This window comes from Scyliorhinus torazame, chromosome 17 (genome assembly GCF_047496885.1).
Source record: "Scyliorhinus torazame isolate Kashiwa2021f chromosome 17, sScyTor2.1, whole genome shotgun sequence".
In the NCBI taxonomy this organism is placed as follows: Eukaryota; Metazoa; Chordata; class Chondrichthyes; order Carcharhiniformes; family Scyliorhinidae; genus Scyliorhinus; species Scyliorhinus torazame.
The window spans coordinates 98889973-98913759 of NC_092723.1; positions in this window are offsets into that span (position 1 = coordinate 98889973).

Genomic DNA, 23787 nt, shown 5'->3' on the forward strand with positions numbered 1-23787 from the left:
CGATTTAGCCCAGTGAGCTAAGCCAGCCTCTCCTTTGGTACTCCTTTTGAAAACGTGAACCTGGCAGAAGGGCTTCTGTGGGGAGCCGAGGAGGGGAGTAGCCATCTTTGCTCGCAGGCAAAAGGCCCAGGGTGCTGGGCATGCCACCCAGTGCTCGGCGGGGGGTGGGGGACCCTCCGCGGGAGTGAGCCGCCATGGTAGGTTGGGGGGTGCGCTGAGGGGGTAACCGGGGGGGCAACCGCTCACGGCACCACCATGGCAACCCCTGGATCATGTTTATCCATTCCGCGGTTGAAGGCTATCGCTAATAGGAAATTGGCAATTGTGGTTATGGGAGCCCTTCACACAACCCAAGTGGATTCCCCTGGGTGGGTGGTCCATGTAGCATGTGGGAGTCATTGCCTAGCATCCCAAACACACCTTGATTGGACACTGTGCTTGAAAACTGCAGGAGGCAAAACCACACACATAGCAGCCAACATCCAAACACCCAAGGGATGGCACACAGCATGTCTATGTCCGGAGGGTGGGTGTGTGCTACGGGGACCGCCGCAAAATCAATGAGGTTAAAAGGTGTTGTGCCACCCTGGAGTCGCTCTCTGTACACCAGCAACGAAACAACCTTCACCGGCCAACACGAGCAGGACCATCACCCGACCGACGGAAGGAAGTCCAGAGCCAGGAACAGATCAGACCAAGTGCCGGACATCGAGGACTACAGGATTCAGCACACAGATAAAGGCCAAGATCTGTCTGGTACTTGCTAGTCACTCTAAAGTTAAGTTAAGGTCTTGTATGAACTTATAGTACTCTGTAGAATAACTAATGTTGATGGTGTGCTTGTTTAATATTGTGTGAGTGTGAATAAACACTGTTTGATTGAAGCAAAGTCGACTTGCAGTCGTTTGTCCACCGCACATGGGTTAAAGACACATTGAGGGATCAATAATCTTGTGACAGGGGGCAGCTGGTTTGAGCCCCGGCTGCCCCTGCATCATCTGGCTCTGCCAGCCCTGGCAGTTCCCCATGGTCCTCACCATCCTGTTGACGCCCTCGCCGATGTTTCTCAGTGACTGGGACATGCTCTGCAGTGCCTTGGCAATGCCCACCTGCGACTGGCACAAACTCTGCAGCGCTTCGGTCATTCCCATCTGAGAGCGGGACATGTCTCGCAGAACCCCGTCAAGGTCGGCCTGGTACTGGGTGACGTCCCCCAGCATTCTGCCGAGGCCCTCAGCCATGGCCGTCACCGACTGCGTGACGCCTTGGACATCTTCACTAATGATGCTGACGTTGTGCACCAAGCTCTCCATCCTAGCAGTGTTAGCCTCAGCGCCATGCATTCCCAGCAACATTTCCTGCACCCGCAGCCTCTGGGACTCCTCCAAGCAGCTATAGACCTGCTGGAGTGTCACTGACTTCTCCCTCTAAATGTCCCGGCTGCACCCTATCATCTCCAACAGCTCCGGGAAACCCTGTTCCACAGGCTCAGCATCAGGCTGGGGCCCAGCTGGGTCCTGGGATCCAGCAGCCCTCCGACTGCTGACTCACCTGGGGGGTTCCTGCCTCCACCTGATGTGCATCAGCAGCTGTGTGGAGCTCACCAGATTGCGCCCCAGAAGTCTGTCCAGTAATATTTCCCACCAAGGTGTGTGTATGTGTGTTGGTGGAGAGTGGGGATCACAGCTGTGCCGCAACTATTACAGTGGTATCGTCGGAGCTCTCCTGGGAGGCTGGAGAGGGGGCCGTCCGGGATAGGCCAGCGCTGTCGGCTGGAGGACCTGCGGGAGAATGGACATATGGGGCGTCATTCTCCGACCCCCCGCCGGGTCGGAGAATGGCCGTTGGCCGCCGTGAATCCCGCCCCCGCCCCCGCCGAAGTCTCCGGTACCGGAGATTGGGCGGGGGCGGGAATCGGGCCGCGCCGGTTGGCGGGACCCCCCGCTGGATTCTCCGGCCCGGATGGGCCGAAGTCCCTCCCAGGAATTGCCTGTCCCGCCGACGTAAATCAAACCTGGTATTTACCGGCGGGACCAGGCGGCGTGGGCGGGCTCTGGGGTCCTGGGGGGGGGCACGGGGCGATCTGACCCCGGGGGGTGCCCCCACGGTGGCCTGGCCCGCGATCGGGGCCCACCGATCCGCGGGCGGGCCTGTGCTGTGGGGGCACTCTTTCCCTTCCGCCTCCGCTACGGCCTCCACCATGGCGGAGGCGGAAGAGACTCTCCCCACTGCGCATGCGCGGGAAACTGACATCGGCCGCTGACGCTCCCGCGCATGCGCCGGGAAACTGACAGCGGTCGCTGACGCTCCCGCGCATGCGCCGCATTTCCGCGCCAGCTGGCGGGGCAACAAACGCCATTTCCGCCAGCTGGCGGGGCGGAAATCCCTCCGGCGTCGGCCTAGCCCCTCAATGTTGTGGCTAGGCCGCCAAAGATGCGGAGCATTCCGCACCTTTGGGCCGGCGCGATGCCCGTCTGATTGGTGCCGTCTTTGGCGCCAGTCGGCGAACATCCCGCCGTTGGGGGAGAATTTAGCCCATGGTCAGCAGGAAGGATGGGTCAGTCATTAAGGCAATAACAACTCATGTTTGACAGGTCCCCCGGGTGGAGCCTGGTGGTTCCTCACCTCTACAGCGTTCGCCTCCGCGTTGATGACTGCCCTGTCCTCGTCCACACCAGTCACCTCCAGGGCTCCTCGAATGTGATGAGGCCAATGAAGGAAAATCGCGCCCTTAGTCACTTTTTTGGGGCCCTGGGGAGTTTCTCACTGGTTTAGCTCACACTTAGAGCGCGATTGTCCAGAAAAATTTCCAAGTGCTGTCGCGAGCGGGAATTGCAACGAGTTTCCCAGCGCTCGGCCCAGCGAGGCCGGCAACACTATTCAACGTTAATAGGTTCACTTAACAAGGCGTCGCGGGCTTTCCGCTCTGAATGCCGGCTCGCCAGCCCCCCACTAATAACATCGAGTAGCACTTTCAGCAGTCTGATGCTCCACTTATTGACAGCCCAGGTGACGCATGGGCCTCATTGTATTGGGTCTCGGTATCGGTCTCCGGCCTCTGCACTGGCATCATTAGCCAGGTCCTCAGCAGATGTTCCATATCCCCAAGAGCCAATTGGCCATACTGGGGTGTCCCTCAAAGAGGTCGGGGATGACTGACTGTCCAGGATGTAACTGTCACGCACACTCCCTGGGAAGCGTGCACACACGTGAATGATCTTCAGGTGGTGGTCACACACGAGCTGGACGTTCATGGAGTGGAACTCCTTCCTGTTGATGAAGGGCAGTCCCTAATGGCCCGATGAGCACAAGGCGACATGCGTGCCATCTATTAATCCCTGGACCTGGGACATCCCGGCGATGATGGAGAATCCTGCTGCCTGGGCATCTTGTTGGGCCTGGTCCGTATCAAAGTTTATATAGTTTGGTGCCTGGGAAAACAGGGCCTCCTTTACTTCACGGATGCACTTGTGGGCTGTGTCTTGTGAGATGTCACACAAGTCCCCACTCAAGCCCTGAAATGACCCTGAGGTGTAGAAATTCAGGGCTGCGTTACCTTGACAGCCACTGGGAGTAGGTATGATTCTCCTACACCTGGTGCCAAGTCGACAAGGCATGGGCGGCACGGTAGCACAGTGGTTACCACTGTTGCTTCACAGCGCCAGGGTCCCAGGTTCGATTCCCGGCTTGGGTCACTGTCTGCTGAGTCTGCATGTTCTCCCCGTGTCTGCGTGGGTTTCCTCCGGGTGCTCCGGTTTCCTCCCACAAGTCCCGAAAGACGTGCTTGTTAGGTAATTTAGACATTCTGAATTCTCCCTCAGTGAACCCGAACAGGCGTCGGAATGTAGCGACGAGGTGCTTTTCACAGTAACTTCATTGCAGTGTTAACGTAAACCTACTTGTGACAATATAGATTATTATTATTATTACATGGCACAGGTGAAGCCTCCTGCGGCACACGCTGTCTGTCCTCTATTCAAAAGGCCAGTGACGGCAGTACACCGTGGGCTGTCAGCTTCCTCCCTCTCTGGGTCCCTCCCTGGCCTGATGGGCACCTGGGTGCTCAGGGTGTGGGGCAGGGCCTGCACATGGGCTGCTGTTCGAGCCTCTGTTGACACTGCTGCCGCCGCCTTCCCCAGCGTCTGGGTACCTGGCCTGCCAGCAGAACCACAAGGGCAACCACTGTGGAGTCCAGGATATCATCCATGTAATCCGTGTATTATCTGTAAGGAATTGGAGAAGGTGTGAGACTGACAACCAACGGTGTCTTCCACACCGGGACCCTCCACTACCCCATTGCTCCCCCCTCCCCTCCCTTTCCACAACACCTGCCATCCGATACCCCCAGTCACAGCGGGGACCACTGGGCACCGGACCCCAGACATTGTGCCCCAGACACCAGCGCATAACCTTACCTGTACCGGGCGCTGTACACCGGTGTACCCACCCACCCTCTGGTCGCAGAAATGTTCCCCGTGCTGGGGGCCTGCACCTGTAGTGTTACTTCCTGCAGTGTTCAGGCACAGTGTCCAGCATCATGATCTGATTGGGATGCCATGTGCTACATGGCATGCCTACGCACGGGAACCCACGTGGGAGCTGTGAAGTGCTCACTTAGCTACAATTGTCAATTCCCTATTACCAATAGCCTTCAGCTGTGCGGCCAGGGGCCTCCAAGGTCAGTGGTAGCTATGGGCGGTCGGCGGGGCAGACAGGCAGGGGCTGAGGTTGCCCCCATAACGGACACACGCAATCCAGGGGGTGGTATGGCGGACCCTCGGGTTTTGAGTCACCCACATGCCCCCCAGCCCACGGGTGACACTCCCCCCCCCCCCCACCCCCACCGATGGTGGCCCACCCCGAAAAAGGCTGGCTGAACCCCCCCACCACCTGGCGAGCACCGGGGCAGCAATCCCCAAGCCCCTGGGCTCACTACCCTGGATCAAAAATGGCCATTCACCTTCTCGGATTCCCAGAGTGGCCATTCCGCCAGCTTCACCTTTTTAAAAAAGTGTACTAATCAGCACCCACGTGACCACATGCTGTGGAGGTGGTTCGATCAAGGGAGACCATTAGGTAGGGGTCCGCTCCCATTAATTGCATGGAGATTGGACTTAAGTGGTGATTATTGATTTCTCGTCACGCTACGGTGGGTTCCTGACCTCGCCAACGGGAAAGGGCTGTTTAGATCGCAAACCAATTGCTGCCGGCGCGGTTCTCGATTTTGCCTCTCTCGCGATCTAAAGGTCACCTCACATTCTTGCTCAAGTGAAATGTGGCCATTAAATCATGCCCTAAATGTCATTTCAGGCGGATTTGGCTGGGAGTTTCTCCCTGGCTCTGTTGGTGACTTCCTCACTGCTATCTAACCACACATTCAATTTATTTGGGCCCTGGAAAGTTTCTCTTTGGGCCAGTCCACACTTTGGCCTGGCTTCTCCACTGGTGGCGAGGTCCCCACTGTGGCGGTGAATTGAAAAATCGTGATTGGCGCCAGGCGTCAGCGGCGCTGATCCAAATGCGATGCTCCAACCCTCCACTTGTGGCGGGATCGAGGTTGATGCCCACACGCCAGTGGGAGGATGTAAATGAACGCAAATTGACTTAACGACCCATTTGCATCCTTTTAACGGGCCCAGCACTCTATTACCTGGCCCTTTGTCATTCTCTGGTCCCTGGACCGGGAATCATGGCAGCGATTACTACAGGTCCAACGTAAAACTGACTTGATGGATCTCGCAGTGGGCCAAGAGGGTAACTCCGAAAGGAAGTTGCCCCCAAAGTCCATCCGAGGGCCACTCTCCCCCCTGTCATGATATCCACATCAGCATATCATGGTGCAATCACACACACACTGATGGACAGGCAGTTGGACCATCCAGCACACAGAACATCACAGCCAATTATCAGTGAGAGCACACGCACTATAAAACTGGGAACACCACAGTTCCCGCTCATTCTACCAGGAGATAGCTCAGAGCACAGAGCTCACAGCGTGCCACTCAGACATAGACCATGTGCTGAGTGCCTTACAAAGCAGTGCTAGGGCTGGGTCCACATGTTAGCTGGTGAAGCACGTACCCAAGCCAGTAGTTAGTTGTTACCATTGATTAGACAATAAAACAGAGTTGTACCATCTACAGCTATGTTGGATCATTTGTGCATCAGAACACCCAACACGACATGATACCAGTAGTAGACGCAAACCAGCGACTGTGAGACCTATCTGCACCCTTTCAGAAATCCGTCATCCTGTTCCATGGAAAACATCAGCCCGCCGCAGCCGCTCAGAATCGTTGGTAATCTCGGCGTAAACTGGAAGCTTTTTAAACAGCGTTTCCAGCTCTTCCTCGAAGCCACAGGCAGGGAGAATGCATCGGACACCAGGAAGATTGCCCTCCTCCTCTCCACGGTGGGGCAACACGCCATCCACATCTATAACTCCCTGGCATTCGCGGAAGGCGAAGACAAAACAAAATATAAGACGGTGCTTCTGAAGTTCGATGAACATTTCAGCGTGGAAGTCAATGAGAGCCTCGACAGGTACCTATTCCAGCAGCACCTGCAGGGTAAGGATGAGCCTTTCCAATCTTACTTAACACACCTCCGAATCCTCGCGCAGTCCTGCGGCTATGGGGCCACCTCTGACTCCATGATACGGGATCAGATAGTTTTTGGGGTCATCTTGGACACCCTACGCCAGCAGCTCCTTAAAATAAAGCGCCTCACCCTAGCGACTGCCATCGAGACCTGCGCCCTCCTTGAGAATGCGACCAGCCGGTACACCCAAATCCAGGGGCTGGGGGAGGGGCTAGGTGGGGAGAGGGAGGTGCTGGGGGGCAGGAGGGGCTGCGGGGGAGGGAGGGGCTGGGGAGGGAGGGAGGGGCTGGGGGAGGGTGGAGTGAGGGGCTAGCAGGACGGAGGGGCTGGGGGGAGGGAGGTGGAAGGGGAGGGTGGGTGAGGGGGGAAAGGGGGGAGGGAGGGGGAGGGGGTGGGAGGAGCTGGGGGGGTGATGGAGGGGCTGGGGGGAAGGAGGGGGGGGCAGGGGTGAGGGGCTGGGGGAGGGAGGGCTGGGGGGGTTGGAGAGGGTGCGTGATGGAGACGGTGCGTGCCGGCGAGGAGAGGGGGGGGGGCGGTGGTTGGGGAGGGTGCGTGCCGGGGACAATTTCTGACTCATGGCCACAGTACCACCCTCCACCCGGACCGTCCCTGCATGCAGCCGTGACACTGCAGCGCACGGACCCGTCGTCTGCCCGGGGGGTGGCGAGGACGACCCGGGGGGAGGGGGCAGACATACCTGAGGCCGACGTTCTGTCAACCCTCACACACCCACTGCCGCTCACCTCACACCACACGCCCGCACGCATCGGGCAGAGCACAAAGGCAGCTTCTGTAGGTGTGAAAGTGATTTTAATAACAAACAGTTCATACACGTGCCCTAGCCCGAGAACTAATCTGTGCCCTGCACCCGTGCCAACTTACTCAGTGTCTAATTTTTTTGGCCTTACAGGCCCTATGACTAAGTCTAGGTGGTTCCCCAGGTGGTACAGCAGGACTGGAGGTGGACTCCTGTGATTCGTGCCCTGTGACCAGGGACACCTTTGGCGGCCATTTTCTGGGGCAGCACCGCCTAGATGGGCCAGGCTACGGCTCGGGCGACTGGGATGGCGAGCTGCCGGCCTGTCTTGCCCGTTGCCCACCAGATGCACCTGGGACGGAAGGAGGGGGAGTCCGAGGTGTTGCGGTGCTCCGGGACCTCCCCTACAGGGGGACCCGGAACGGGCCCCAGCACCTCCTCCTCCCTCAGGGTGCCCGATGGCCCCTGGGCCTCTACATGGGTCGGGGATGCGAATGGACCGAGCACCTGACGCCCCCCCCCGACACCTGGCGTTGCCAGTCCTGGAGGCCCGCCCTCGTATCAACAAGGGTCTGCCAGTTTGTGGCCATGGAGCTCAGGGAGTTGGCCATCTCTGTCAGTGTCTGGGTGACGCCGGCCAGCACCTGGGCAATGGCGCTGATGCCCTCAGCGATGGCCTGCAGAGACTGGGCTACGGCTGTTGAGCGCCTCTGCGATCTGCAGCTGGCTCTGGCTCATGGCTGCCTGTGAGAGGGCAGCCATGTCCTGGGCCACGAAAGCCCCACACTTTGCATACTGCGACCCATGTCTGACACCGTTGCACCCAATGCCTCCACCATGGACGCCACCCATGCGGTGTCAGCCTGGGTGGCACGCATGACCGGTTCCACTACCTGCTCCTGCACGCGGGTGGACTCCTCCTCCTTCGTCTGCAGCTGCCGCAAGCCAGCCGTCCCCCACTTTGGTCGTTCCTTGGTCCGTGCCTGCATCGGGTCTATGGGTGGGTGTGGTAACTCCAGTAACCCGGGAACCGTCTGGGCAGCAGATGGTTGCCTGCGCCGGGCTGCCCTCCGACCGCCCGGCCCTTCGGCTGCTTCTGCCTCCACCTGCTGTGCTGGGACGGCTGTGTTGTCAGCACCAGTTAGTGTCCCAGATGCCTCATCACTAAAGTGCCCAACCGAGGTGAGTGTCTCTGCGATGGTGGAGGGTGTAGGAGATAGCAGTGGCGTAATGTCGTGCTCCTCATCTGACCCGAAGTCCGGGGTTCCCTGGAGTGTTGATTCCTGTCCATTCGTCCCCTAAGTGTGGGTGTCGTGTGCGTCAGTGTCCTGGGCATCAGTGTCCTGTGTGCCAGAGCCCTGTGTGTCAGAGCCCTGTGTGTTAGGGTCCTGTGTGTTGGTGTCCTGTGTGTTGGTGTCCTGTGTGTTGGTATCCTGTGTGTTGGTGTCCTGTGTGTTAGGGTCCTGTGTGTTGGTGTCCTGTGTGTTGGTGTCCTGTGTGTTAGGGTCCTGTGTGTTGGTGTCCTGTGCGTCAGTGTCCTGTGCATCATTGTCCTGGGTTGGCTGCGATGGGGGCCTGTTGCTGTGGCTGCCCTCCTTGTCGCTGGGTGTGGCCCGCCGACTTCGCCGCACTCGCACTAGATGTGGGCGGCGTCCGCCTGGTGCTCCGGGTCTGTCCCGGGCTCGTGGCCGCGCTGGAACGTCCTGGGGGTGCCATCCGCCTGATTTGCCGGGTCTGTCCTCCCTTCCCCCATATCCCCCCTCCCCCCCATATCCCCCTTCCCCTATATCCCCCTTCCCCCATATCCTCCCTTCCACCATACCCCCCATATCCCACTTCCCCATATCAACTTCCCCATCCCAACTTCCCCCATATCCTCCTTCCCCCATATCCCCCTTCCCCCATATCCCCCTTCCCCCATATCCCCCCTTACCCCATATCTGCCTTTCCCCATATCCCCCCTTCCCCATAGCCCCCATATGCCTCCTTCCCCCATATCCCCCCTTTCCCCATATCCCCCCTTCCCCCATATCCCCCTTCCCCTATATCCCTCTTCCCCCATATCCCCCGTATCCCTTATTCCCCCATATCTCCTTGCCCCTATCCCCTTTCCCCCATATCCCCCCTTCCCCATATCCTCCTTCCCCCATATCCCCCCTCCACTGTATTCCCCCATATCCCCCCTTCCCCCATATCCCCCTTTCCCCATATCCCCCTTCCCCATATCCCCCTTTCCCCATATCCCCATTCATCCATATCCCCCCTTGCCCCATATCCCCCTTCCCCCATATCCCCCTTCCCCATATCCCCTTCCCCATATTCCACTTCCCCATATCCCCCCTTCCCCATATCCCCCTTTCCTCCATATCCCCCCATATCCTCCCTTCCCCCATATCCCCCATATGCCCCCTTCCCCATATCCCCCTTCCCCCATATCCCCCTTCCCTCTTACCCCCCTTCCCCCATATCCCCCTTCCCCCATATGCCCCCTTCCCCCATATCTCCCTGTCCCCCCATATCCATCATCTATATGTGTGTGTGTCTATTTGCGTGCGTGTGTGTCAATTTGTGTGTGCGTGCGTCTATTTGTGTGCGTCTATTTGTGTGTGCGTCTATTTGTGTGTGTACAAGGTCACATTCTTGTGATAGCAATAGTTCACTTATGGGGGTTGTGGCTCAGTGCAGATCATGGCGAAAAGTATCTGAGTAAAGTCTGAAAAATTGCAACTGAGACTTTGCAAACATTATGATGTGTTAAGATCAGTGAACAGTTTAAAAGGAAGTATTTATATTGCGCTACAAAGTTACTCATTCTTCAATACAGCATGAATCATATCAAGTTTATGGCACAGAAAGAGGCCATTTGGCCCATCGTGATTGCGCCGGCCAAAATTGAACCACCTAGCCTGGGGGGATATGGGGGAAGGGGGGATATGGGGGAAGGGGGGAATATGTGGGAAGGGGGATTATGGGGGAATGGGGATATGGGGGAAGGGGGATATGGGGGATGGGAGATATGGGGGAAAGGGAATATGGGGTAAGGGGGATATGGGGGAAGGGGGGATATGGGGGAAGGGGGATATGGGGGATGGGAGATATGGGGGAAGGGGGATATGGGGGAAGGGGGGATATGGGGGAAGGGGGGATATTGGGGAAGGGGGATTATGGGGCAATGGGGATGTGGGGGAAGGGGGATATGGGGGATAGGAGATATGGAGGAAGGGGGATATGGGGGAAGGGGGATTATGGGGATATGGGGGAAGGGGGATATGGGGGAAGGGGATATGGGGAAGGGGGGATATGGGGGAAGGGGGATATGGGGGATGGGAGATATGGGGGAAGGGGGATATGGGGGAAGGGGGGATATGGGGGAAGGGGGGATATTGGGGATGGGGGATTATGGGGGAATGGGGATGTGGGGGAAGGGGGATATGGGGGATAGGAGATATGGAGGAAGGGGGATATGGGGGAAGGGGGATTATGGGGATATGGGGGAAGGGGGATATGGGGGAAGGGGATATGGGGAAGGGGGGATATGGGGGAAGGGGGATATGGGGGATGGGAGATATGGGGTAAGGGGGATATGGGGGAAGGGGGGATATGGGGGAAGGAGGGATATGGGGAAGGGGGATTATGGGGGAATGGGGATGTGGGGGAAGGGGGATATGGGGGATGGGAGATATGGGGGAAGGGGGATATGGGGGAAGGGGGATTATGGGGGAATGGGGATATGGGGGAAGGGGGATATGGGGGATGGGAGATATGGGGAAAGGGGGATATGGGGGAAGGGGGGATATGGGGGATGGGGGGGTATGGGGTTCAAGCACATCAGGTGCATATCCAGAAACCCTTGAGGGGTCTGCTTGTGCTACCCTTTCAGGCAGTGCGTCCCAGACCAATACCGCCCACTCGGTGAAAAGACTTTTCCTCACCTTACCTCTAATCATTCTGCCAATCACCTTAAATCTATGTCCCCTCTGGTCACTGACCTCTCTGCCAAAGTAAATAGGCTCCTTCCCATCCACTCTATCCAGGTCCTTCTCAATCTAATCCCCCCCATAGCCTCCTCTGTTCCAAGGAGAACTTTCCAATCCTTTCCAATCTTTCCTTGTCGCTGCAATTTCCCAGTCCTCCCAACATCCTTGTAAATCTCCTCTGCACCCTCTCTAATGCAATTAGATCCTTTCTGTAATGAGGTGACCAGAACTGCAACAGTATTTAAGGTGTGGCCTAACTAGTGTTTTATATAATTCCAGCATAACCTCTCTGCTCTAATATTCTAAACCTCAGCTAATAAATGAAAGGATTCCAAATGCTTTTTTAACCACCTTTCAATCTTCAGGGATCTGTGGACGTTCACTCCAAGGTCCCTCACGTCCTCTACACCTCTCAGACTCCTCCCATTTATTGTGTAATCCATTTCTTTGTTTGAACTCCCCCAAATCATAGAATCCCTACAGTGCAGAAGGAGGTCATCGAGTCAGCACCGACTCTCTGAAAGAGCACCGTACCTAGGCCCACTATCCTGCCTGTAACCCCACCCAATCTTTGGACACAAAGGGGCAATTTAACATGGCCAGTCCACCTAAGCTGCACATCTTTGGATTGTGGGAGGAAACTGGAGCACTCAGAGGAAACCTTTGCAGACATAGTCACCAAGGCCAGAATTGAATCCAAGTCCCTGGTGCTGTGAGGCAGCAGTGCTACCCACTGTATCAGCATGCCACCAACATGCATCACCTCACACTTCTCCACGTTAAATTCTACTTATCACTTCTCTGCCCACCTGACCGGTCCATTGGTATCTTGCTATTCTCGTTATCAATCAATTGGCCAATTTTTGTACAATCTACAAACTTAGAATCATCGAATCATAGATAGAATCATAGAATTTACAGTGCAGAAAGAGGCCATTTGGCCCATTGAGTCTGCACTGGCGCTTGGAAAGAGCAGCCTACCCAAGCCCACCCCCTGCCTCATCCCCGTAACCCAGCAACCCCACCCAACATTTTTTAAACACTCAGGGCAATTTAGCAATCTGCAATTTAGCACGGCTCACCTGCACATCTTTGGATTGTGGGAGGAAACCGGAGTACCCGGAGGAAACCCACGCAGATACAGGGAGAACGTGCAGACTCTGCACGGCCAGTGACGGGGAATCCAAGCCGGGAATCGAACCTGGGACCCTAGAACTGTGAAGCAACTGCACTAACCACTGTGCTACCGTGCTGCCCTTCTTGATCATGCCCTCTACATTTACATCCAAATCACTGACATGTACCAGAAAAAGCAGGGATGTCATACTGAGCCCGACGGAACCCCGTGGAAACAACCTTCCAGTCACAAAAACACCCGTCAATAATTACCCTTTGGTTCCTGTCACTCAGCCAGTTTTGTATCCAGCTTGCTGCATTCCACTTGTTCCCACGAGCTTTTACTGATTAAACAGTCTGCCAATTGGTACCTTGTCAAAAGCCTTGCTACAATCCACAGAGACCACATTGAATGTACTTCCCTCACCATTCTTCCTTGTTAATTCCTTGAAAAAGTCAATCAAATTAGTCAGACATGATCTTCCCTGGACAACTCCATGCTGACTGTCCTTGATTAATCCGTGCTTTTCTAACTGATATTTTATCCTGTCCCTCAGAATTGATTCCAATCATATGCCAATTTCTGAGGTCAGACTGACTGGCCCGCAATTATTTGCTCTATTCCTCGCTCCATTTTTAAACAAAAGTTCAACATTAGCAACCCTCCAATCCTCCGGCCCTACAACTGTATCCAGTGAGGATTGGAAAATGATGGCCCAATCCTCTGCAATTTCTTCCCCGGCTTCTTCTCACTGCCTGGAGTACATTTCATCCAGCCCTGGTGATTTATCCATTTTCAAGGATGCAAGTCCCATTAATACTTCCTCTCTCCCTATGACTATCACGTTCAATATTCTACACTCCTCCTCCTGAACTACGATACCTGTGTCGTCCCCCTCTTTTGTGAAGAAGCACACCAATGATGACCGCCTCTTCACATAGAGCAAAATTTTCTCATTCTTTGTCTAAGGGTGAACTCATGTGGGAAAAACGGCCAGCTGGACTGTTGGCATGAAGGGGTGAGTCCTGCAACGTCACGGTGAGAGCCCACCCCACCAGCAACCCCAACTCCTGACAGATCTTTGGCTGTGGGAGGAAATCGGAGCACCCAGAGGAAACCCACGCAGACATAAGGAGATAGTCACCCAAGGTCAGAATTGAACCCGGGTCCCTGGTGCTGTGAGGCAGCAGTGCTAACCATTGTGCCAGCATGCCACCCACATGCATCACCTCACACCTCTCCAGGTTAAATTCTACTGACCACTTCTCTGCCCACCTGACCAGTCCATTATATCTTCCTGCAGAATCCAGCTATCTTCTATGTTATCAATCACGTGGCCAATTTCTGTGTAATCTGCAAACTTCTTGATCACGAGTTTGCATGTTAGCTTTGAAAATTCATTGACTAAACAACCTGGCAGATTAAATGTCCACGGTTTTGATATTTCAAAGCCTCCCAAACCGTTCTTTTGTAAATCAGCTGTCAACACAAATCTTTTTAATATTACATGTCAATTGCTGCTTCTTTCAGTGCACAATGTTATTTCCATAAGGTTAACCTGCGCCATAGATCAGCTGTTCAATAGTTCAATGAATTGGAAAGATTCTTTCTCATTTTAGAGGCTGTTGTCATGTGCTAAACTAAAGAGAAGGTGGTAGATTGTAACAGGATAAAATTGTGGATGCAGTGCAGCAACTAACCAGACCACTTTGCTAATTATTATTAGCTGTGACTCTCTTTGAATTGTTATTAGATATGTTATGAACCCAGACAGCATATGCTACCATTTGCATGGTGTTGGATATCAACTAATTCAATTCGCTTTTCAGCCAGGAACTCTCAAACAAATGTAGTACTGCTGTCAGGCGTCTGTCTGTTGTGTCTATAACAGTACCTTACTTAGTATCTCCAGTGTAAATTAATAACAGCTTAAAATACTGCCGACTTGAACTGCTATGGGGCGGAATATTCCAATATCTTTCCAAAGTGCTGGTTTCAGTGAGAAAAGTGACGAGAATCCTGCCGATATCATCAGCAAGGAATCATGCTGTATCTTCAGCCACTTAAAACAAAATCCACAAATTTCACACTGCGCTCGTGTTGGCCTGCCTCTGGTTTGCTCAATCCAGCAACACTTGAGCTCATCAATCGTGGGGGGGAGGGAGGAGGAACACCTTTTAAATGCTTCCCCAGCACTTGTTCCAAGTTCAATCAGGGGGATAGCCACCAGGAAGGCAGCCCCATGATTCTCGGAGGGAGCCCTGACCGAGATGCTGGATGGGGTGGAGCAGAGGCATGAGAGACACCCTCGGATGGGCAGATCTTGCCAGCAAGATCACGAACCCCCGCATGGGAGATGGTGGCAGCGTTGGTGAACACCAGTTCTCTACATAAGAGGATGGGAATCCAGTGCAGGAAAAAGATGAATGACCTCGTTTGTGCCGTCAGGTTAAGTCACCCTTCTTGTCTGTCACCACACACCCACTCACACACCCATCACATTTTCACCATCACAACCTGGGCAGTAAACTGGCACCTACCCATTACAGAATACACCACATTTCCTTTGAAGATGAAAATTAACCCATATGTTTCTTAATACTTCCCCTTCTTGTACAATGTTTCTGGAGTCCTGTGGAGATCTGGCATAGTGGTATTGTCGCTGGACCAGTGATCCATAGGCCCAGGCTAATACTCTAGGGACACAGGTTTAAATCTCACCACGGCAGCTGGTGGAATTTAAATTCAATTAATTAAAGCTGGAATTGTAAATTAGTCTCAACAATGACGATCATGATACTGTCATTGAATGTCGTAAAAATCCATTTGGTTCACTAATGCCCTTTAGGAAAGGAAATCTGCCGTGTCCTTACCTGGTCTGGCCCACCTGTGACTCCAGACCCATAGCAATGTGGTTGACTCTTAACTGTCCTCTGAAATGGTCGAGCAAGACACCCAGTTCAAGGCCTAGGCAACAAATGCTGGCCTTGCCAGTGATTCCCACATCCCATGAAAGAAAAAAAAGTTCAGGACTCAAGAGCATTCAAAACAAGAAAAAGTAGTGAGTGCGTAACTCCATCAGATGTTTTTTATTCTGGAGGAGTGGTCCAGAATGTTATACTTTAATGGGTTTGAATTCAGCACAGGTCAATAAAAGTCGAAGGTTTATTAGTCAATGGGAGTCTGGTTCCATTCCCAGTATATGGAAGTCAACACTACAAAACTGAAAAGAAGTTCGGAGCTGCAATCAATGTGGAATATGTGACGACAGCATGGGTAACTAAGCTGTGAGGCTAATGTTAAGGTACATTGTTACTGCTATGTAAAAGGATGTTCAGTCCAATATGTTACTGCTGTTAATTCAATGTCACTTGTTCAAAAAATTCCCTAATTCAATTCAAATAAAACTCCAATGGAGAAGCATTTTGCATGACTTCAACATGAATTTAGCAATTATATATTTGAAATAAAGCATATTGGCCTTGACCTGATTCTGTCATTGTTGGAAGCATTGCATAGTCAGCGACTTCAGTCCGAGCAAGAAAGAAACTAAGGGCACGATTTTCTGAACTCGTTACACTCACGCTCAAGCGTTACGAGGCCGGTGAATAGCAGGAGCGGCCAAATACAGGAACCGCGCCAGGTACCAAACAGTTTGCGATGCAACCGGCCCACTCCCGTAGGCAAAATCAGAATCTCGCTGTAGCGTGGAGAGAAACCAATTATCACCACTTAAGCCCAATTTCCATACAATTAACGAGAATTACCCGTCATCCAACGGCCTCCTGTCATTCACCAGCCTCCCCAGCAAGTGATCACGCTGGCACGGATTAGTACTCCCTTTGAGAGACGTGAACCTGGCGGAAGAGCTTCCTTGGGGAGCTGAGGAGGGGAGTAGCCATCTTTTCTCACAGGCAAAAGGCCCAGAGGTGCTGGGCTTGCCACCCCAGTGCATGGCGGGGGGTGGCGGACGCTCCGCAGGGAGCGCCAAGGGAGGGTGGGGGGGAGGTGCTGGCAGTGCACATTGGCGGGGCAATCTCTCGCGGCACCACCATGCCAACCCCTGGATCCCAACCCCATTCCGGGGACAACCCCTGTCCCTGCCCGTCTGCCCCATCGATCACCCATAATGCCCACCGACTGCTGCAGCCTCTGGCTGTGCGGCTGAAGGCCATTGCTAATCGAGAATTGGCATTCATGGTGCAATGAGCACTTGACACGTGCCAAGTGGATTCCCTTGGGTAGGTGGGCCATGTGGCATATGGGAGTCTACCATTGCCTACCATTCCAATTGCACCTTGATGCCTGGACATTGTGTGTAAGTCAGCACTACACACGCAGCAGCAATATCTGAACACCCAGAGGGTGGGACACAGCTCCTGGGACGTGACCACAGCCAGAGGGTGGGTGGGTGCCACTGCGAGAGGAGGTTGCCTGGAGAGATAGGCAAAGGGTCTGGAGGTCAGCCCGCATTGCGGAAGAAAGTGACAGAGGCATCATACTGGTTGTGCACAAAGTTGTTTAATGTGCTGCACAATACACCATTCCTGAGACTGCTGCCCCCAACCTCTCCAGCCCCCAATTCCACCCCTCCCCACCCCATACCTACCTCCTCCCCCATATCCCGGTGCCCTCAGTGATGCTCAGCGTGCCTGGTCCTCCTAGCTCTACCACTACATCTTGGTGTCTCCTCAGGATGCCCATCTGAGGTGGAGGCAGCCAGCTGCTTATCTCATCCCATGGCCTTCGATGCCCCTGGCGGGAATCTTCTGGGGGCTTTGCAGCCGGAGGGATCTCGGCTCACTTGTCGGTGGCATATGCACAGCGGTGCCGCTCGGATCCCGTGTTCTGACCCCTTATCAGGCGAGTTGAACACAGGGGAACTGGTGGCCACCGTCACCGCTCCCTGGGACAGGCCGGGATTGGCACTCAGAGCCTCCTCTTCCCCGTCGGTACCCATAGGACCTGGGGTTCATCTTGGGACAAGGGGAAGCTGGTTCGAGCCTTAGCTGCCCCTGCATCAGCTGGCTCTGCCAGCCCTGGTGGTTCCCCATAATCCACACCATCGTGTCGATGCTCTCGGCGATGCTCCTCAGTGACTGCGACACATCCCCCAGTGACTGTGCCATGCTCTGCAGTGCCTCAGCCATGCCCACCTGCGTCTGGGACAAACTCCGCAGCGCCTCGGCCATTCCCATCTGAGAGCGGAACATGTCCCGCAGAACTTCATCAAGGTCAGCCTGGTACTGGGTGACATCCCCCAGTGAGGCAGACATACTGCCGAGACCCTCAGCCATGGCCGTCACCGACAGCATGACGCCTTGGACACTTTCACTCTGTAGCGCACAAAGACTCCATGAGACGAAAAGAGTGAAGTCGATGAGGCTTTATTAAGCGTGTCTGTTCCCCAGCAGCCCGATAGTAAACTGGCCTGCGGGGGAAGGCACCGGCTTCTTATACTTCGCCTTCAGGGCGGAGTATGAGGTCAACGGCCAACCAGGACCCGGGATCTGTCAGCCAATGACATTAGGGCTTCCAGTCCCACATGACCCCCAATACATACTACCACATTCACCCCTTGTCAAAAATGAACCCGGCGGGGTGATGCTTCGTATGGTGGTAAGGGTTTACAGGGCTGGTCCTGGGAGGATAGAACAGTTACATGGTAGTACAGTATTGGACAGTATCGTCCTGTTACAACTATTTACAGAGGGTATAGGAAAAACAAAATGTTCATTGAACAGTCCATCTTTGTTTTACATCGACGCCACGAGTCGGTCGGGCGGTCTGGTCGTCCGTGTCGATCGCCTCGGCCCCGGCGGTGGTGGTGGTGCTTGTACCAGCGTTGTCGCCTCCGGGAGCCGCACGGTTTCAGCTGTCGGTGCAAAGGGGAGGGGGACTGATCCTCCTGGGAAGGGTGCGGTCGCGGGGTGCGGCGGCGGCAGGAAGGGGGGCGGTTGGGTTGATGGTGTCGGGGGGGTGTGCGTGGTGCCGGCGGGCGCCAGATCCCGCAGGGAGACCGTGTCCTGTCGGCCGTCGGGGTACTCCACGTAGGCGTACTGGGGGTTTGCGTGGAGGAGGTGAACCCTTTCGACCAATGGGTCCGCCTTATGTGCCCGCACATGCTTTCGGAGCAGGATGGGTCCTGGGGCCGCCAGCCAGGTTGGCAGCGACGTTCCAGAGGAGGACCTCCTAGGGAAGACAAGGAGACGCTCGTGCGGTGTTTGATTAGTGCTTGTACATAATAATGACCGGATGGAATGGAGAGCGTCCGGGAGGACCTCCTGCCACCGTGAAACTGGGAGATCCCTGGACCGTAGGGCCAGTAGGACGGCCTTCCAGACCGTGCCGTTCTCCCTTTCTACTTGCCCGTTCCCCCGGGGGTTGTAGCTGGTCGTCCTGCTTGAGGCTATGCCCTTGCTGAGCAGGAACTGGCGCAGCTCGTCACTCATGAAAGAGGACCCCCTGTCGCTGTGGACGTATGCGGGGTAACCGAACAGCGTGAAGATGCTGTTCAGGGCTTTAATGACTGTGGCCGCGGTCATGTCGGAGCAGGGAATGGCAAAAGGGAAGCGGGAGTATTCGTCCACTACATTAAGGAAATATGCGTTGCGGTCGGTGGAGGGGAGGGGCCCTTTTAAATCGAGACTTTTCAGTGCTGTGAACGCCGTCTGGAAATCGTCAGTGTCTTCAATGAGGGTGAAAATCTCCGTGCTCACCCTCGAGTGCAGTTTTTGTTCGTCTGAGACCCGGCCAGTGGTCGGTCTGAGGTAGGCCTCGAAGCAAGTCTGCCAGTGTTTGAAGGCTGCTGCCGCATTCGCTGCGTGGGGGCTGATCCTCAGGCATTCTGGAATGATCCTGAGCTCCATAGTCCTTTTTAGGCACGCTTAATAAATTGTAGCGCACAAAGACTCCATGAGACGAAAAGAGTGAAGTCGATGAGGCTTTATTAAGCGTGTCTGTTCCCCAGCAGCCCGATAGTAAACTGGCCTGCGGGGGAAGGCACCGGCTTCTTATACTTCGCCTTCAGGGCGGAGTATGAGGTCAACGGCCAACCAGGACCCGGGATCTGTCAGCCAATGACATTAGGGCTTCCAGTCCCACATGACCCCCAATACATACTACCACACACTCATGGTGCGACGTTGTGCACCAAGCTCTCCACTGCTGACGCCACCACATCCCAGGCAGCACTGGCTGCCTTGTGGCTCACCCTCCAGGACCCTCGAGGAAACAGGACATCCCACCTGGCCTCCATCGCATCCAGGAGCCTCCCCAGGTCAGTATCCCCGAATCTTGGTCTCCTTGGCACCATTGTTGCAAGCTGGCTGGGGTTGGCTGAGCAAGTGTAGCTTCAGTGGTGCTTGACGTTGTTCGTGGGGGGCTGGCGAGCGCGGTCCCAGCGAATCAGCTGGCAAGCCGGCATTCAGGGCGGGAAGCCCGTGAGGCCTCGTTAAGTGAACCAATTAATGTTGAAAAGCATTGCCAGAATCGCTGGGCCGAGCGCCGGGATACTCGCGGAAATTCCCGCTCGCTACAGCACTTGGAAATTTTTACGGAAGATTGCGCCCTAATTGAATGTGTTTGGGAATTTGGTTCAAAGTACGAATTTGGTTCATTGGGTAAGGTTTACTGAAAGAAGCATGACTTAGAATAGAATGTGGGAGTTAGGTAATTAAGGGAGTTCGGGAAGGGAGGGAAAAAATACCTTTTTTGTTTCCAGGCAGCGGTGAGTAAACAGAGTAACTGACCTGAGGTAAAGAAAATTCAAAAAAAGGGATGTCACCAGAAAGCTGTGATTCGATTGGCTGGTAGGGAATCTGCACTCAACATGAAACTAAAACATTGTCAAACTAATTAAACCTAATTAATTACTTACTAAATCATAAGTAGAGAGTTCTCTAAACCAAAGGCAGGTTAAATAAAAACTAATTCATTGATTACTTTAACTTAGCTTCATTTTTTGTAAAAAGGGAGTAAATAAGGGGCTTAGTCATGACAGGAGAGCTCGCACCCATGGTATGCTCCTCCTGTTCTATGTGGAAGATCATGGAAGCTCTAGTTGTCCCTGGTGGCCACATGTGCAAGAAGTGTGTCCAACTGCAGTTAATGGAGCTGGAGCTGAGTGGAACATCCACGATGCTGAGCAGGTCGTGGATAACACATTCAGTGAGATTGTCACACCACAGATGAGGATTGAACAGGTAGAGAGGGCATGGGTTACCACCAGGAAGAGTAGAGGTAGGCAGGTAGTAAAGGAGTCGTCTGTGGCCATCCCCCTTTCTAATAGATATATTGTTTTGAATACTGTTGAGGGGGATAACTGTAGAGAGGAAAAGTGTGGCAGCCAACTTAATGGCACCATGGGTGGATCTGTTGCACAAGAGGGAAGGGGAAAGAATGGCAGGGCTCTAGTGGCAGGGGATTCAATTGTTAGGGGAACAGATAGGTGCTACTGTGGCCGTCAACGTGACTCTAGGATGGTGTGCTGCCTCCCTGGTGCCAGGGTCCAGGATTTCACCAAACGGTGCAGGGAATCTTGACGGGGGAGGGCGAAAAGACAGAGGATGTGGTACAGGTTGGTACCAATGAAATAGGTAGAAAGAGGGATGAGGTCTTGCATCAGGAATTCAGGGAGCTAGGCTGTGGACTAAAAAGTAGGACCGCTCAGATTGTAATCTCTGGATTACGCCCAGTGCCACGTGCCAGTGAGTAACGAAATAGGAGAATCGCGCAGATGAATACGTGGCTTAAGAGTTGTTGCAGGATGGAGGGTTTTAGATTCCTGGACCACTGGGACCGTTTCTGGGGAAGGTGGGACCTGTACATGTGGGACAGTCTACATCTAAACCAGAGTGGAACTAACATCCTTGCTCGTGGGTTTGCTGGTGCTGTTGGGAGGAGTTTAAACTAATTTGGCAGGGGGAGGGGATGCAGACTGTTAGCAGAATAGGGACACAGTGTATCACAGAAAAACAATCAAGTCAGAAGGAGTACAGCAGTAGTATGTTTCAGGAGAGTAAGACAAGACTGAATGGTCTCTACTTTAATGCCCAGAGTATTACAGGTAAAACGGATGAGTTAAGGGCGAGTGTTGACAAGTGGAATTATGAATAGTAGCCATCATGGAAATGTGTTTGAGGGAGGGACAGGTTTGGCAGATTAACATTATGGGATTTAGAATCTTCAGGAGGGACAGGGGAGGGGACAAAAGAGGGGGAGGCATTGCACTATTAGTTAAGGAGTCAATTACTGCAGTAAGAAGAGATGATATCTTGCGGGTTGTGTTGAATGAAGCTTTGTGGGTAGAGTTTAGGAATAAAAAGGGGATAGCCACATTGCTACTTGTTTATTATAGACTCCCAGATAGTCAACAGGAAATTGAGGAGCAAATATGTGCATAATTTGCAGAAGTGTTTAAAAATAATAATAGGGTAATTATGGTGGGTGAATTTAACTTTCCCAACATTTACTGGAATAGTCATTGTGTTAAGGGCTTAGATTGAGCAGGGTTTGTAAAATGTGTACAAGAAAACTTTTTAGCTCAACATGTGGAGGGTCCAACAAGGGCCAGCGCAGTGCTGGACCTATTCCTGGGAAATGAAGCCGGGTGGTTGATGTGATGATGGGGGAGCATGTTAGTGATAGCGACCAAAACATGGTGCAATTTAAGTTTGTTATGGACAAGGAAATAGACAAATTGTAGAAAAAGGTCTTGGATTGGGGAAACCAGCAGAATTTAGTAAAATAAGGCAGGATCTGGCCACGGTAGATTGGAACAAGTTACATGTGGGGAGATTTACAGGAGAGCAATGGGGGTGTTCAAAGAGGAAATGGGGAGGGTACAGGCCCAACATGTAATAGGAAGGAGTAACAAGCTCAGAGATCATAAGAACTAGGAGCAGGAGTAGGCCATCTGGCCCCTCGAGCCTGCTCCACCATTCAATGAGATCATGGCTGATCTTTTGTGGACTCAGCTCCACTTTCCGGCCTGAACACCATAACCCTTAATCCCTTTATTCTTCAAAAAACTATCTATCTTTATCTTAAAAACATTTAATGAAAGAGCCTCCACTGCTTCATTGGGCAAGGAATTCCATAGATTCACAACCCCTTGGGTGAAGAAGTTTCTCCTAAATTCAGTCCTAAATCTGCTTCCCCTTATTTTGAGGCTATGCCCCCTAGTTCTGCTTTCACCCGCCAGTGGAAACAACCTGCCCGCATCTATCCTGTCTATTCCCTTCATAATCTTATATGTTTCTATAAGACCCCCCTCATCCTTCTAAATTCCAACGAGTACAGTCCCAGTCTACTCAACCTCTCCTCGTAATCCAACCCCTTCAGCTCTTGGATTAACCTAGTGGATCTCCTCTGCACACCCTCCAGTGCCAGTACATCCTTTCTCAAGTAAGGAGACCAAAACTGAACACAATACTCCAGGTGTGGCCTCACTAACACCTTATACAATTGCAGCAGAACCTCCATAGTCTTAAACTCCATCCCTCTAGCAATGAAGGACAAAATTCCATTTGCCTTCTTAATCACCTGTTGCACCTGTAAACCAACTTTTTTCGACTCATGCACTAGACACCCAGGTCTCTCTGCACAGCAGCATGTTTTAATATTTTATCATTGAAATAATAATCCCTTTTGCTGTTATTCCTACCAAAATGGATAACCTCACATTTGTCAACATTGTATTCCATCTGCCAGACCCTAGCCTATCCAAATCCCTCTGGAGACTTCCAGTATCCTCTGCACTTTTTGCATCACCACTTATCTTAGTGTCGTCTGCAAACTTGGACACATTGCCCTTGGTCCCCAACTCCAAATCATCTATGTAAATTGTGAACAGTTGTGGGCCAAACACTGATCCCTGAGGGACACCACTAGCTACTGATTGCCAACCAGAGAAACACCCATTAATCCCCACTCTTTGCTTTCTATTAATTAACCAATCCTCTATCCATGCTACTATTTTCCCCTTAATGCCATGCATCTTTATCTTATGCAGCAACCTTTTGTGTGGCACCTTTCAAAGGCTTTCTGGAAATCCAGATATACCACATCCATTGGCTCCCCGTTATCTACCACACTGTTAATGTCCTCAAAACGTTCCACTAAATTAGTTAGGCCTGACCTGCCCTTTATGAACCCATGCTGCGTCTGCCCAATGGGACAATTTCCATCCAGATGCCTCGCTATTTCTTCCTTGATGATAGATTCCAGCATCTTCCCTACTACCGAAGTTAAGCTCACTGGCCTATAATTACCCGCTTTCCGCCTACCTCCTTTTTTAAACAGTGGTGTCACGTTTGCTAATTTTTAATCCGCCG